The following is a 17952-nucleotide window of genomic DNA, read 5'->3' as shown; positions in this document are numbered from 1 at the left end:
TCCCGCGGATAAGTCGGGGCTTGATTTTACTGTATAATTTCTGGTATTTTATAATGCCTGTCGTGTAAGTCAAATGTGGAAAACTCACGCTATTGGAGATTACGATATGCTAACGCCCACCTGAGAGAATCACCACATGGCACACTGCCTTGTTTTCTATGTATTGTGCCTACATGACCACACGGTCATACCAAACTATTCCAAAGTGACGTTTGCACTGTTTAGTGTGTCTCACACCCTTGTGCACCTTTATCGTAAGAGCATCCCTTATCTACGATGGAGCGTTCGATCAAAAGAAAACATGAAGCTGGTTTTAAATTAAAAGTTGTTGAAGTGGCAAAAGAAATTTGTAACTGCACTGCTGCAACAACATTTGATGTGTCTGAGAAACTGGTGCAGGATTGGAGGAAGCAAGAAGATGTAAAAAAAAATAAAATAAATCTAAGTGTTGTATTTTTGAACAGACATACATTTGGGGTCTGATTTTATAATTGATTTTTTGGGTTTCAAGACCCGACTTATACGCGAGTATATACGGTATATCTTATATTTATTGAAGTAAACAGCAAACTGAACATAGTAAATGTCTGTTGGTTCATGCCAAATCCAATTTGACCAAAAATAACTTCTGGCTGATCAGATTAAACTATATTTATTTTATACAGGTGACATTATATCACAGCTTGGAGAATTCAGGTAGTTTTGTTTACTCAACATTTTCCAACTTGTAGATCCAAGTTCATAGGGCTTCCACATTAAAGTTTGAACTCAGAAACTAATAATTACCATCTTATATTGAGCCTGTCTTTATTTATGTTCTCCTGAACTGTCTTGAAAGTCTTAATCTCAGTAACAAAAACAGAATAAATTAAACTGTAAAATGAAACAGTAAAATATGTGTCCAATCTTATAGACCGGTTTACTGTTACAAGCAAGTATTACGAAAACGGGATGTATTCTGTCAGACAGTACTCATCCACTATATTCCCAATTTCAATTGTTGCCATCAGGTCACAGGTTCAAGGATCCAAGGTTAAAATGCAACTTGATCAAATACCCATTCATTCCAACTGCTATTACTCTTCTAAAGAAGTTCAGTTTTTAATAAACACCCACAGGCTTAAATCAGATGAACAGGCAGCATTTGCATCAATCAGTCAAGTCTCAATGTTGGTTTAATATTTATGTATAATATCCATCCCACTATATCCTAACTACAGGGTCACAGGGGTCTACTGGAGCCAATCCCAGCCAACACAGGGCACAAGGCAGGAAACAAACCCCAGGCAGGGTGCCAGCCCACAGCAGGGCACACACAGACACACACACACCAAGGATAATTTAGAATCGCCAATGCACAATGTCTTTGGACTGTGGGAGGAAACCCATGCAGACACAGGGAGAACATGCAAACTCCATGCAAGGAGGACCCGGGAAGCGAACCCAGGTCTTTTTATTGCGAGGCAGCAGCGCTACCACTGTGCCACCATACTGCCTATGTCTAATATGTTTGGTCTAATGTTTTTACCATAAATATTTTGCTGATTGGTACATTTTATTTATTTGTACTATCTCTATATTTAATGTTCTTTGTTGATTTGTTTTTAATGTTATGTCATGGTCTTCGGGCAAACTAAATTTTCCCCTTGGGACAGTAAAAATAGAATTGAATTGAACTGAACACAGCAATAGAATTCTAGACCTGCAACTCTTTCTGCCAGGATTACCTCCAGATTCCCACTAAGCAATTTTAAGAACTTAACAGGTCTGTTTTGGTAAATTCAGTAAACATGTCCATTTAAATGCATGTGCGTACATTTCTGTGTGTTTTAGTACATTGTGTACATGTGCAGTATGTTTTTCAGTACAAAGTGCAAGTGCTTCAATGTACAGTGTATACAGTTCACTGTAGAGTATTTTGTATGTACTGTTAAGAATGAATGAAGTCCAAAATGGCACCTCATAAAACCTGAAAGTTCATCAATCCATCCATCCATTTTCCAACCCACTGAATCCGAACACAGGGTCACGGGGGTCTGCTGGAGCCAATCCCAGCCAACACAGGGCACAAGGCAGGAACCAATCCTGGGCAGGGTGCCAACCCACCGCAGGACACACACAAACACACCCACACACCCACACACCAAGCACAATTCAGAATCGCCAATCCACCTAACCGGCATGTCTTTGGACTGTGGGAGGAAACCCACGCAGACACGGGGAGAACATGCAAACTCCATGCAGGGAGGACCCGGAAAGCAAACCCAGGTCTCCTAACTGCGAGGCAGCAGTGCTACCACTGCACCACCGTGCCGCCCGACAGTTCATCTACTCCAGTCTATCTCTTTCAGACCTCAACTGCAGCTGACAAAACACACACATTGTTTTTCATTGTACTCAGAAGATTTGATCTCAAACCATAGCACTGATGCAAACAAACAATGGAGACAATAGTAAAGTACAATAATTAACAATAAATAAATAGATCAATAACAATACATGAAGCACACTAATTCTGCCAAGAGTGAAACCTCACACTATCATGGTGGATTTTTTTTAAGGTGCTTAATGGTTGAAACTATATACATGGTGTTTGGTACTAAATGGAAGTGGCATCTATCATGTTCAGAAATGAAAGCAGACATCTTGAACTGCTCCATAGTAAGACAGGTCCTGTTTTTCTAAAATATGATTTCAGTATAACCTGTAAATCTTAATAATACACCAGTTATTTGTAAAAAATTGAATATGTCATTTATTCTGTTTTGCTGTAAAGTGCTTCATTTATGGATAAAAGGTTATCTGCCTACAAATCTCTTGCAGGGAGTTGAAGACAATAATGTCCAACATGACACTCGGAGTAAGAGATTACATTTGTTTTTTAAACCAATGTCATGCATTTTTTATGATAGTAAGATAGATAATGATTCATTGTTTGTTATTTTTAAGTCCTAATAAGAAACATGTTATATTTAAGCATGTCTCTTGCAGTACAGGATGATTTTTGACCCTGACTGATAAAATACTCTCAAGCAAGCGTTAATCAAATCTATACACCTTTCAGTGACATACAACACTCCATCATAGTTCACATAGTAAGGATCCTCTGACAAAGATTATATTTATGTTGCAGAACAGAAACATTGACAGGGGATAGCCATTCTTTCCTAAGGAATGGCTACCTTGAAATTCACAGTCTCATCCACGGAACTCCATTTATGGCTTGACAATAAAGTTGCTTTCCCAGCCATCTTCACATTCAGTGATGATGGTCTTTAAATTAACTTTGACATTATTTTATTAATGTGGTTGCTTTCAACAGTACTAGTATTATTGAAAAACACATAGATCTTTGTAGTGTGGCACAATGGTACAGTGGTTAGAGTAGCTACACAAACCCAAGAATCAAATCCTGGCTGTGCATGGTGTACCGTCCCTTTAAATGTAGTTCTGTTTCATGTTCTTTTTGGTGGAGCCCCAAGAGGTGAACCACCCTGACATCACCACTCTTGGGTTCTCCCTTTGGCTATTTAAACTTACTGCGAAGGCCTAGGAGTGGGAATCATTCATTGTTTAAAATAAAGTTTTGTGAGTATTGTTCTCTTTATTGGATTTTTCTGATGTCTTTTAACTTCTTTTACATTTTAAGGCTTCAGATTATTTGGATTGCGTATTGGAAGTTCACTCCCTTAGGATTGCTTTTTAGGTAACTCCTTTTTACTTTCTCATATATGAAGTATAGGGGATTTATTGTAATCGTCCAAAGATTCGATGTTGAGATTTTGTTGAATCTCGACGTTTTAGACCTCAATTACTTTTTCGTATACAAAGTATAGGGCAGTGGTTCTCAACCTGTGGGGCGGGCCCCCCTAGGGGGGCACAAAGTAACAAAAAGGGGGTGTGAAGATGTGAAAAAAAGAAAACAAGAATCAAAAATATGAAAAATACATCTATTGAAACCAAAACAAATTAACTTAAACTACATTCTGATACTAGAAAAATAAATATAGAGTTAGATAAATGTCGATAAAAGTTAAGTAGGTATAATAAAATACGCATCTACGATATATCATTAATTAAAAAAGAACAAATTGGTATTAGTGGGTTCCTTTAAAAAAAAATGCACGATTAAAACTATTATGAAAACTCAATACTACAAGTATTAGGTACAAAACTTAGATTTCTATCAACTTTTGGGCTATTTCCGTTAACCAGAAGTGGTACTTTACCTTTTATTCATGCAGCTGAAGAGTCCGATTTATTCAACTTTCCTTTTATAATAATTGTTCAAAATATTATTAATTTGATTTGATTTGTTGCTGATGGTTCTTTAACCCTTATAAAAATATAATCATTGTCTTGTCGTTTACTCCTCAAATATCCATCCCATATCTGAGTATACGAGAAAGTCTAGGGGAGACCACTACCGATTTTTTTCTTTGTGCTCAGCCATTTTGTCTTTTTTTTCATCATTGTTGCAAATACATTTTTAATTTATAAAGATTCTTTCTTTTCACATTAATACAAGCCAAAGGTTTAACATCATCTTGCTTCTTGTGAGGTTTTGGACAGATTTTGAGATACTTACGGTTACTTTGCCCATTGCCAATTTTTGTACTTGTTGTGGCTGAAGCAGTTATTATATGGGGCCCAGTAATCTGGCCTGCTGCCTGGCTTGTTTTAGAGCGATGTTTTTCACCTGTTTTGGTGTTATGATCCACTTTTTCCCTACCCACTAAGCAATTAGAGTGAGGAACTGTCTCCAGTGGAGAATTGAGCATTGAGAATTGTCATTTTACTATATTTTATGTTCAGTTTCAAGTGTGTTTATTAATTTCTTCTTTAAAAGTTTGTATATTTGTATTGGAAACTAACTTTATTATTATTTGACTAAGTCCCATTAGATCAGGTCAGGTGATCATACAGCACATTAGGCAGTTGCCAGGCAACCTTACTGTACTTCTTAAAACTGACAGAAATCTGCAGACTTCAGTGAAAGCCCACACATTCACAGGAAAACCATGTAAGCTTCAGACAGAAACCAATTCAGCCAGGAATCAAACCACAATCTGACAGTGACAGTGTGCAACTGCTTCCATCACAATGCAATCCACTGAAACATAATATTTTTCTTGTTAACTTCAAAATTAAATTCCATAGAGTTTAAACTTTACTGATTCACTTCTTTACTCTCAATATGCAAGCTTCCCATAATCCTGTATTGAAAAATGAGCTCAAGAAAAAGGATGTACTGTAGCTAGTTCCATTACTAAAATAATACTATAAAAGTAATCATCACAAAGGTAACCCACTGAGCTGTTTATTTTTCATTCTTTTTTGTTTGTGTTAGATCAGTTAATCCAGGCATATAGATTTATAACTTTAATTAGGCAGGAGTCTATTTAAATATCCTGATAGTTTCAGTATCTAACCCAGCATGTCCATATGTTTTAAATGAGCACTGCTGCCTCAGTCACCATATGCAGAATTTCTTATTTACCTAGTGCTTACTACAGGGGTCTTCATCCTCAATACAATTTGGTTTAAACAAAATTATAACCCTTGGACTTCTGCATCAACTGCTGTGAATGGAAATTTGATTTTATTATGCCAGTAGAAGGCAAAGTCATTGAGTCCTAGTAGGGCAGCTAACCATCTGTGCAGGTATCCTAATGCACTACATTGCATGTTTCCACAGCTGTTAATAGTGGCTTCTGCACTCCCAATGTCATACCCATATGGCCATATGTCCTAACTCTTACACTCTGTATTCCACCCTGTTAATTTTTCAGATTTTTATTTTCTATAATTTAATGCTTTATTTGATATTTTATCTTGTTAAAAATATTAACATACTCATGAATGTTTAAGGTTGGAATGGTGTTGAAGATGGTGAAATGTTTAATGCAATTGTTCTAGTTCCTGAAACCTTTTTTGTTTTGTTCCTGAATTAGAAAAAAAAGTACCTGATATTAGGGCAAGTGGATTATTACTTAACCAAAAAAGCATGATCAACTAAATGTTCCACTTCCATTTGTCAAACTTCTTTATGTCTTTTATGTTTAGTTCCTTGCTCAGGAACTCTGGCTTCCTCCAAAATTCCTTCTAAAGTTAATTGGTGTTTACAAAGTACATCAGCATAAATAGGAGTGTGTAGGTGAGAAACCGTATGCTACGATGAGCTAGCATCCCATTCAGAGTGTGGTTTCTGCTTTCCCAGCATAAACTGGCCAGTATCCCTATTATGTTTAAACACCTTCTGAAAAAGTGCAGATAGATAAAAAATATAAAAATAATACATACAACCAAGGTGTTCATGAGGCATTATGAAATGCAACTCCAGATGAAATAATGGATGCTGAATTAAATATGTGCCTTTTTTGTTATAAAAGTCATACTGATTAGAGGGCAAAAGAGGACTTTATCTATCTATCTATCTATCTATCTATCTATCTATCTATCTATCTATCTATCTATCTATCTATCTATCTATCTATCTATCTATCTATACCTCTGTGTCTTTACAACAGTCAACCTTAAAAATAAGAAACACTTTCAGGTAAGTTTAACTGTATACTTTATTGCTGGACTAGACCCTCCTTAGGGGCTACTTTCTTTAATGCGTATACTTGCACACATATCAAAGATAACAGTGTAATTGCTTGACAAAAAATAGTCCCATTAGCACAATATATAGCACTGTCTTTTACAGTTTTTTTTTCTCCAACTTAACTTGAGTTTTTTTTCCAGTCTACCCTGGCCATCTGACCTTATCATCGGACTGTCATTTAGAAACTTAATAAAAACAATTCTATATTCTATGTTGTAAGGTCTCTATTTCTATTAATTATATATCTTTCTTATGTGTGTATTATTTATTTATCTTTTGAATATTATTTATATTCCTTATTATTCCTATCTAAATTGAATGCGTTTTTCTTTTCACATAATTTTTTTTTTTGATATGTTGGAAAGCATATTGAGCTACATCATTGGTAGGAACATGTGCTATAGAAATAAATGTTGTTGTTGTCTAGAAACACGGTGAAAGTTCTGTACTCCACCACAGCAAAAAATCACCAAAACTCCAAATACTTTTAAAAAGTTTTTATTTGCACATATAAAATTGACAATGATAAAGGGGATAATATAAAATGAAAAAAAAAAATAATAGCCCTGGCTGTACCATTAGTTCTCGTTATGCAGATCTCTGTCTATCAGGCAAGGTTGTTAACCTACTTGTTCACCAATCAAAATCACAATACTTCATACCACTGTAAAAGAATCAGTCTCAACACACGAAAAAGGTTTGTGTATATTGTATAGTGTCCCTGGCTGCAAAAGTGTATAGAAAATATAAGAAATGTGTTCTCTTTGAATTACAAGACTGACTTGATGAAGCAGTGATATGATAGCGGGTTTAAAGGCCAACACTGGAAGTGACGTCATTTGTGGTCGGAACCAGAGGTGAACTCATCTGTGGTGCCGGAACCGGAAGTGACATTGTTCATGATAAATCAGGTAGGTTTTCCCATATTTGGTCTGCAGAGATAGCAGAACTAGGTTTAGCGCACCCTGCCACCCCCTTACCTTCACTTGGTCCACTCAGCTTCCTCCTACTTGCACATGTGTGACACCCCAAGTACTTGCTCAATCACCCCCACTCCAAACCTTTTTTTCACTCTCTGACCACACTAACTCATTCTCAGTTCATCCTTTGTCCTAATTCTAAGATTAATAGGCAATACTTGAGATCACTAATGGGATCAGAATAGTTTTGGAGTGGTCCATCCAAGCCACAATCTACTGTATAATAAAACAAGAAGGCCTCTGTGTCCAGTCCCCCTAAGCAATCTATTTGGTCAGTTTGGCTTTGGTTACATGAAGAAAGAAGAAGTACGAGTGTGAGAAGCACAAGGAGGAATAAAGGAGTATGAGACATGCTGAGAGAGTCGCTTTCAAAGATGGCAAGTATAAGACTGGACAGGAAGTGAGAAAGGTGCCACAAAAAATGAAGACAAAGTCTGAGAAGCAGACTTTATGGAAACACGTTGAAGAGAAGGCATGCCAGTCAAGAGACGTTCACACACACAAATACAGGGGAAAAGCAGTGAAGGTACAGAAAACACAAGAAATACCAAATATTTTTTAGATATTCTTTTAATTATCATTGACAGGTAATGTGGCTATTTTAAAATAAAAAACTAAACACTCCTTTTTTATACTATCTGCACAATATACTATGCAGCAGGCCCTTACCTATTCCAAATGGGAACAATTTAGTGCTAAACAATGTTTTGGGGGAACTGTACAGTTTTTTTTTCTATTCTAATATAAACTTCCAGGATATGCCTTGATTAAATTTGAGCAACTTTTGAACAGATACAGTATTGTTCCTTGGCATCTATTTATCCATACTGGCACTTATAGGGTCATATATATAGTGAGGGCAACTGTTTAAAATTACAGATCATGCTCGGCTCATGTCCTGCCCTGTCTGCTCATGGTTGCTGACTTGACAACTGGGCAAGTTATTCACCCTATTGGTTTGATGGCATAGGTTTGCATGAAACAAAGCACGAAGGACAACTGCATGACAGGGAATGAGCCCTGTAACTACTAGCCTGGGTCTCTTGTTATCAGAGTACATGAGTATTCAGCAGAAGTCAAATTACAGGTGCATGGACTCCAGGCCAGAGGAGAAGAGTAAGGATTGAATGATACTTAGATTTCAACAGTTGAATGAGACATAGTCCACTGAAACAGATGTTTTTCTCTGTCTATAACAAACTAAGACACTCTTAATGAGTTTCAAACATTCAGCATCCATCCATTATCCAACCCGCTATATCCTAACTACAGAGTCACGGGGGTCTGCTCTAGCCAATCCCAGCCAACACAGGGTGCAAGGCAGGAAACAAGCCCCGGGCAGGGCACCAGCCCACTGCATGGCACATACCAAGCACACACTAGGGACAATTTAGAATCGCCAATGCGTCTAACCTGCATGTCTTTGAATTATGGGAGGAAACAATGCAAGAGAACATGCAAACTCCATGCAGGGAGGACCCGGGAAGCGTACCCAGGTCTCCTAACTGCGAGGCAGCAACGCTACCCACTGCGCCACCATGCAGTTTTACAAGTTTTACAATTATAATGGGACTTTGGTATTGTTTCATAAATAGATTGAAGACAGATGCAAAATTCCAATTCAGGAACTTAAATATAGACAATAGAAATAGGAACTTGTGACGTTTTACTGGATATGGACAACTCAGATATTAAGTATAATGATGTTTGCAACTGGAATGTCACTCATTCAAGACAGAAAATTAAGCAAGAAAGGGTTTAACACTGTGATGTGCATATTAGTTGCACTGTAGGAATGGAACCAACATCACAGATTGCAGAAATGCCAGTAACAATAGCAATCAACATTTTTGGTTTAAATGCTCTCAGAGCACACAATGTAACAGTTGAACTGTAATCAACAAACTACTAATTCTCTACATTACTATTAGTTATTAACATATGTAGTAATCTGAATTTTAAATTAACACATTTCATCTTAAGTGTTATATATTCATTTTATAGAAGCAAAGTCAGAAAGGTAGTATCTTTAATTGAAATTGGCATAGACTGTGGTGTGAATGTAACTATACATTTAGTGTCTTTTTGCAACCATTGATGCATCCTGTGATATGATATAGCAGAAGTAGAAAATAATTACATATTATTTTGAAACAACAACACAAACAATGCTATGATGGATCAAAAAGTACATTATTCCAGACAAGATTATTTTTCATTTAATGTTAAAGAGATTTTGATTACTTATTTGTTAATTTTAAACCACCATCACTATATTTTAATTTGATCAGGCAGTTTGTGCTGTTGAAAGGGTGTATGATTACAAAGAATTAAGTGATAATATGTCAGGTCAAAGATAGTTGACTACTAAACAGTACTATCTGCTGCTTTGTGAGAAAATGAAATGGAAGATGAACACATTACCGCAGTGTGACATGACTGATAAATAGTAGATTGAAGCAGACACCCAGCAGCATTAATAGCTACACCAGAATATGTGACACTGATATTCATCTGACACATTATTTTCTGTTATTCAATATTATAGCCACAGCAGAAGGAGCTCGTCTGTAGCATGATTTGGATACAGGACTTGGAAAAAACAGTGATCATTGGGCAACTTAGTAATTAACAATATAAATATTACAAAGGCATTTCTATATCTTTGTACACTTTGATACTTTGTGGGTAGACAGGAGTGGACCCCATATTGGACAAAATTCATCATGGAACACTCTCATGCACATATCCACACGTGTCTTTGTAATGCGTGTTTAAATTGAAGTGCCCAAAGAAAGCCCCTCACAGACACATGGAATTGTGCTTAGTGCACACACACACACATGCACAAACACACACACACTTATTGACCAGGCCATGAATTGTGCCCAGTTTTCTGGTTGTTATGACAATCGGGATAATGTGATGAAGTGCAATAGGGGTTCATGGCAGTGTGCAGGTTTTAGTTAAAAACAGTGAGCTCAGGTTTTGGTAAGAGGGGATGGTGGGTGTAGTATAGCTGAGCAGCCATGGGGTGTGGATGGGCAAATTGTCTGGTCGTGCATTCACTCGTAGATGCACTCCGTGGAGCCGGTTTCCTCATTAGTGCTTTGGAGTTCACAATTAAGGCGCCTACACTCGCTATTGAATAAAGGAACCTGAGTATGATAGAAATGGGGGGAAAAGAAAGAGCAAGGGAAAAAGAGTCCAGATGTTGAAAGGAAAGGCAAAGAAGGGTGTCAGGATCATGGCAGAGCCAATGTTGTGGAGAGGAGGCAAGCAGTTGTGGGTGAAATCCATGTGGAGCAGTGGCACTCCGGTGGTAGGGCTGCCCCCATTGAGTATCCAGACAGCAGGAACAATAACCACTCTGGGAAATCCCACGGATGCAAAGAGATGGCAGTGGGAGAAAGGAGCATAGCTCGTGGGATGACAATGGGGACACGAACCTGATAATAGTTCACTGTGCTTGTCAGAAGATGCCCCCTCTTGCTGAGCAGACCTTAGAGGCGCTGCTTGTGACTCTTTTAAAGGTGAGATGACAAATCTTTTCATTCTCGCGGATACACCTCTTCAATGGGAAGAAACACTATTTTTCCCTGATGGCAACACAAATTAGAAGATCTACAAGTCTCAGACTTAAACTTTAAATCCGAACAATATATTCAATCTCTTTTCACTGTTCCGGTATTTCACAGAGTAATAATTTCTGTTTGTTTGACCTAATGCAATCTTTAATATAATTTTTTTGAGTTTTCAAATTTTAGTACAATAATTATCTCTAACCTACTCTGCATGTGTATCGCGTCTACGTTTTTGAATTCTTTACGACGTTCAACTTTGGGCGTGGTTAAATCTCATGGCACAAAGTCTTGTCTCTCTGAAAAAGTCACATCTCATCCCAGGCTAAAAAGTCTTATCTCATCCCAGGATTTTTTATATAATAGAGAGATATTTCCCAGTAAATACTGTATATAAAAGAAAACACATTGCCTTTAGCCGTGATCACACCAGAATGCATTTGTCAAACCAAACAATAGTACAATACAACAAAAAGTATACATTCTCTCATCTGTCTAATAGATTAAACTGCTAAAGCCCTTGAAGAAGTTTTAATCACTTTGATTTTTTTTTTTTTAAAGTGCATTATTCACTTACGCCTGTCAGTTTACTTTTGTGTCAAACACTACACCAATTGTAGTAGAATTACATTTACATACAGCATTCAGATTTGTGTTTAAAATCCAAGTGTTGCAAGTCTAATTGACCCATTCCCCGAAAATTACTTTTGTTCTGAAATCTGTATTGTCTTTCAGGCACCCAAGCTGAAACTATGTTGTATACTCATTAAACTCTAAATAATATCTGACAAAAAATCTGTTGTATTGCTCTGTCTACCAACTTTCTGTCTTTTGTAAAGCCCTTGAAAATTATCTTTAAAATATTTTTCAACTATTCTGTTACCAATGCAATTTGTCACGGGGGTCTGCCGGAGCCAATCCCAGCCAACACAGGGCGCAAAGCAGGAAACAAACCCCGGGCAGGGCACACACACACACACACACACACACACACACACACACACACACACACACACACACACACAACCACACACCAAGCACACACTAGGGACAATTTAGAATCACCAATGCACCTAACCTGCATGTCTTTGGACTGTGGGAGGAAACCGGAGCACCTGGAAGCAACCCACACAGACACAGGGAAACCATGCAAACTCCACGCAATGAGGACCTTGGAAGCGAAGCCGGGTCTCGTAACTGCGAGGCAGCAGAGCTACCCACTGTGCCACCATGCCGCCCATTCATGAAGATTTTACATTACCTAATTAATTTAAGTAGAGTTTTTAAAATATTTGGAGGGGGTGGCATCCCGGTGCCCCTCATTACAAACAGCCACTGTCTGCAATTGTGCCTGTTTCCTGTGGGGAATGAACAAGAACAAACTGTTACCACCATATAAGGAACCCACAAATGTCTTAGTTTACTTGTCGTATATATTATATTATTACACAGGCAGTGCCACCTTTTGTACACTTCACTTCTTGCCTGCAGCGCTGTGGGTTATTAGAGACTTTTGTTTAAGATAAGGAACCATAAGAAAGAATGAATATTAACAAATCCATTGTGAAACCTTGAGTATGAATTTTCCATGACACAGGTATTAAAAAGTATAAATATAAAATGTAGGTAATATAATGAACAATCAGAAAAGAAAATGAGCAATAACAGAAATGAAAACAAAGGTATACATCCAAATACATAAAAAATAAACTAAAAAATCTGATAAGAAACACATAGTCCTTAAAAGGATGCTAGGTGTAAATATATATATAGTATAAACTATGGTTTATATATGACAGGCTATAATTAAGGAAAATACATAATAATAACAACCAAAATCAGACAAATTGAACATGGACTCTACAAAACAGAAGATGTGAATATAGTATATTAAACTATTCTCCGTTGGTCTGCATTCCAGACAGATTTTATCAATTTTATTGTAGATCTATAAGTATTGCCCTAAACTGGAATTTCTTTGCCTTCAATAGTTGTTTTTTAGACAACATAAAGACATTGATGTAGGACTATTTTTAGCTTGAGTATCACCAAGTTGTAGTGTTTGAAGAATAGTGTCCTGTCCCTATTATTATTTTTGTGTGATCAACTTTTTGTTAAATAAAGACAAAACGACAGGATATAAACAGTAAACAAACATAACATACAAAAGAACCCAAACCACCTACGAGCTTCCTTTCCCACCCAGCCAAAAGGTAGAAAAAAAAGGTCAAAGAGTTACAAGACAAGATGTGCTCAGCTGTTATGTGGCTAGATTAGATCTTGTTGTTATACAGTATCTTCGTTTATTATGTTCAATAAAAAGAATAATTGGAATTGTTTCAGATGTCTTATTGGAATAAACTGTTAGCTATCTGTCAATCAAATACTTGTTAATTCAACATTTGGTAGTTGGTCTAGGCATGTATTCTAATTAAAACAACACCTCTATGTCCTTTTGTCTATGAAAGAATATTTTATGTTTTTAGAAGGTAAATATTTAGTTTAGGAATTTATGAGGTTTTTCAGAACTGATTTTGCTGCCTCCTTAGTTTTTTTCTGTCCCACCTGTTTTCTGTCTTAAATTTCTTATCATTGCCCACTCTGTTTGAGTGTATAAGGATGGACAAAATAACCGAAAGACCAAATGAAAAATGTCAGCATAAGAGATAGTCATTTCAAAGTAACTCTAAAAGAAATGGAAATGAAGAGCAAGATGAAAGGTAAGTCAAAACAAGAAGCTGAGATCAAAACAGGTAGGAGAGAGGGCCTATCAAAATGCAAATTAAAACCTGAAGTTGAAAAAGCCTAAGATTCTTTATTATATACTATATTAGCCGTCCCCTGCGTAGTGAAACAGGACAGTGAGGAGGGCACCACCTGGCTCCCCACTCCTGACATCATGCTTCCCTCTCCCCTTGGCCCACAGCCTCTTTCTCGGATCAGTGCAGATATATCACTTCTACAAGCGAACTATAATTCTTAGCGTGATAAGAGAAGTCATAAAATCAACCAGAATGTTCAAGGAAAGTATAGAAAAACACCCAATCTAAATCCGTTAAGTAATTTGCTCGCTAGCCAAGCGGAGGTAAGGAATGCCCCGAGGCTGGTGCATGATTGAGGAGGGCCCTGTCCCCCTCTCATTAGTCTGCTGTATGTCTCTCAGATTCACGCAAATAAATTGGTACCGCAAGTGAACTATATAGAGAACTATATAAATGAAATATATAGAGATACTAATAACAATCATAAGATCTTTTTATTGTTTTCATCCAGAAATTAAATGCTGGTGATATTATGGTAACTCCGTAAATAGTCGTGGGGTAATGACATCTCACCTGGTGTCAACCGTGAGATTAGATTGGCAACTGCATTGTTACCAAAAACATAAGAACGGTGATGATGATGATGCAAAAATAAAGTGGCCCCATGATCATGTCACCAATAAAACAATTAAAATAAACCAATGGTACTAAAAATAGGTCAAAAAATAGTGAGCACAAATCATTCTATGATTTTATATTAAAAAATGTAGATTCATCAAAAAAGTGTAACTTTGAAGTCACTACATCGCAGTACAAATGCAGCTATAAAGGTGAGTCATTTTAGCTTAATTGCCAGTTAGCAGTATGTGTTAGTTAAAAAGGATCTCTAACAATTAACACTTCGGCGTGTGAATTTTTGACGCAACATAAAGCAACCCAAGGAGATCCAAAGATGCTAGGCATGTGTTTGCCTGAATTACAGCTGCAACCATCACAAAAACTAAGAAATGATTTAATGTTTCAAAGAAAGTAATATCTAAATTAATGGCAGTGTACTCCAAACATATATACATTTCATCTGCAAAGAGAAACAGTGGTTGCAAGTCAATGCTTTCCAATATGAGTAGATGGACATTTCTGATGGTAATTGTTAAATTTCCTAAAAGCAAAAACTCAATAATTAACACAATATTCACTTGAAACCACTGTGTCCTCAGCTCAACAAAAACTGTACATTATGAGTTTCACAAAGCTGGAATGTATGGCATCCTTGCCATTTGGAAACTGCTTGTATCAAAGATTAACACACACAGATGCATAATCTGCTAAAAGGGGCACAAAATCTGTACCCCTGAGCAATGGCAAAAGGGTAAAAATCTTTCACCATATTTCTTAAATCTAAACAGGTTTGCATTTCTAGAAAGCCAAAGAATACCTTCGACCAGGACCCGGGTACAGCTTACGATTAAAGAAATGTTCCTTCCTGTTGTCCACCTTTCCAGGAAGACAATCCCCCCAAATGCAATGCTAAACCAATTCAAGAATAGTTTCATGAACGCCAGAATGAACTCAAACACTTCCCCAAACGCCAGATCTAAACTTCATTGAACCTTTATAGTTTTGTGGACCACAAATTATTAATTAGATTTCCTCATCCTTTATTTCTCAAAGGCTTTTCTTGTTAAAGAACGATGTAATATTTCAGAACAAGCAGTCAAGGACTTGTTTGAGAACATTTTAAGAAAGGATGCAGCTGTTATGAACACAAGGGGTGGCCCTACTCCTTATCAGGTCCTTGATATTGGTATATATGTTTAGTTGTTTCAGTAATTCTGTCTACAGACTGTATGTAATTAATGTAAAATAGAAGAAGAAACTTTCCAAGGACATATCCCTGGGGAAATTCACTAATGACTTTATCCTAATGTAGAACATTTGCGTCTTATCTGTACTTTTTATAACTAGCTTATTATCTCTGCTGAAGAGAGGAAGCAGCAGAGAGAGTGGTGCATGCGGCTTTAAAAATCACCTCCCCACTGTGGATTTATTCTACTTTTGCAGACTGTCATGTAAAGCCATTAAGATCTTATCTGACCTGTTGCACATCCTTCACCTTGTGTACATTCTCTTTCTGTCTGGTAAACGGCTTAGGTCAGTCAAGATCAGGCCTACCTGTTTTTATAACAGTACTTATCCACGAGCTGTAAGATGCATGAACTTACAGTAGCACCCTGACATTAAGAATTACTCACACTGTTTTGATAAGTATGTCTAATTGTGTTTGAGTGAAACGTATTACTTGTGAGCTGTTGGGACTGATGACTACTTTTTGTCCTTACGTGGTGATGTTTTATTTATTATTGTTTCAACAAAACAAATTTTAGAAAATGTACTGTATATTCCTATGGCAGTAAAGTAAATAAAAATAAGTTAACAGTTTATAACTGTGCCAACCAATTTTATTAAGTTACCATTTTTGACAATAGAGTACACATTTTGGATTAATTTGGCCAGAAATGTATCAAATGCCTTTGAAAGTTATTTCATTTGTCTATTCAAAAAAAATCTAAGACGGTTGTTTGATGGAAGGCTTAAACACAGTTTTATTTGCTATTATTTCAAAATGACTAGACTAGAGTCACACAGCTTTTTATGATTTTATGCTTATTATGGCTGTGTGAAAAAAATTAAAAGGGTCCAAAGAACAGGCAATTAATGTAGGTATTTCTTTCAGGAACAGGCACAAAATAAGTTGGTGGATAAACAGAGGTCAGTGTATGTTAATAAAAAATATCTAATCATCTAAGTAACAAAGAGAGCCAAAAAGTGTAGTTGATAACATGAAGCAAAGGGTTCAACACTCTGACGAAACGATTATGCCAGAATGTATAAGGTACGTAAAATTAGGACAAGGAGACAAAACTGAATCGAAAACCAGAAAATAAGCAGAGGTGAAAAGCCTGGAATCCTATGTTAACCAAATGACAGAGCCAAAAAGCTAAACCAAAGTTGAAGTCATTAATCCTTGGCATAAACTGTTAACCTTTAAGTAAAAAACACTAACACTACAAGATTCTTTTAGTTAATTTATCCACGATCTGTCAGTTTATATCTTTGTTGCATCAATAACATCACACATTGTGAGTTCCAGGTGACAGCAAGCCCAGCAACGCTTTGTTACCACTTTCAGGGAAGAAGAGAAAAAAGTAAAGATGAAACATAACTATAAGTCTAAAACATAAAAAGGAAACAGCAAAATTAAAGTGAAACTGGAATTATTCAAAACCTAAAAAATATGGAGCTTCTGAGAACATTTTTCAAAGACAGCAAATAACATTACAAAGCCAGAAAAATTATAACACCTGAACACTAATTGTTATAGTGTGTTTTTTTATTTTTCCTTTGTTTGTTGTAGTCTATTTTTTGGTCTTTGATTTTTGAGGTTTGGCATATTACTTCATTCATTTCTGTTGTTAGGAATTTATTTAATGCTTATGTGCAGAATTTAAATTACTTTCTGTGTCTTTCTGATGCTATTGTATTGTTCTGTTGTTTAATAAGTACAAAGCATTAATCCATTGCTTCTTTATGTTTTTTGTTTCCCATCCTGTGTGGTGGCTCTATGCGCCACCCATGCCTGCTCAGAGTGCTCTATTCTGCAGTCACCTGGGGTACTGGAGGAAAGGAAGAGGACTTGGAAACCTTATTATCAACTGTGCTAACAGCTGTGCCCAGTGGAGGGTGGGCAACCAGGTGGCCTACATCATTCTGACTTTCATGACGCAGAAAACGATTACCATCAGACTTAACTATTTGAATTCTTCGTTTCTGTCTTCCGACCGTGACCCTCCAGAGGTTTATTTTTCTCCTATGGCCAATTGTAGGAGTTTTTTGTTTCCTCTCCTCCACATCAGCTGGTGAAATAATCACATTCAGGAATCAAGAACTTCATCCACATTCTAAATTAACTGCAATTGCAATGGACTGCGTTATTTGCTTTTGTATCTTTTCATTAACTT

The sequence above is a fragment of the Polypterus senegalus genome, chromosome 5 (genome assembly GCF_016835505.1).
Source record: "Polypterus senegalus isolate Bchr_013 chromosome 5, ASM1683550v1, whole genome shotgun sequence".
Lineage (NCBI taxonomy): Eukaryota > Metazoa > Chordata > Cladistia > Polypteriformes > Polypteridae > Polypterus > Polypterus senegalus.
This window is presented reverse-complemented; position numbering follows the sequence as displayed.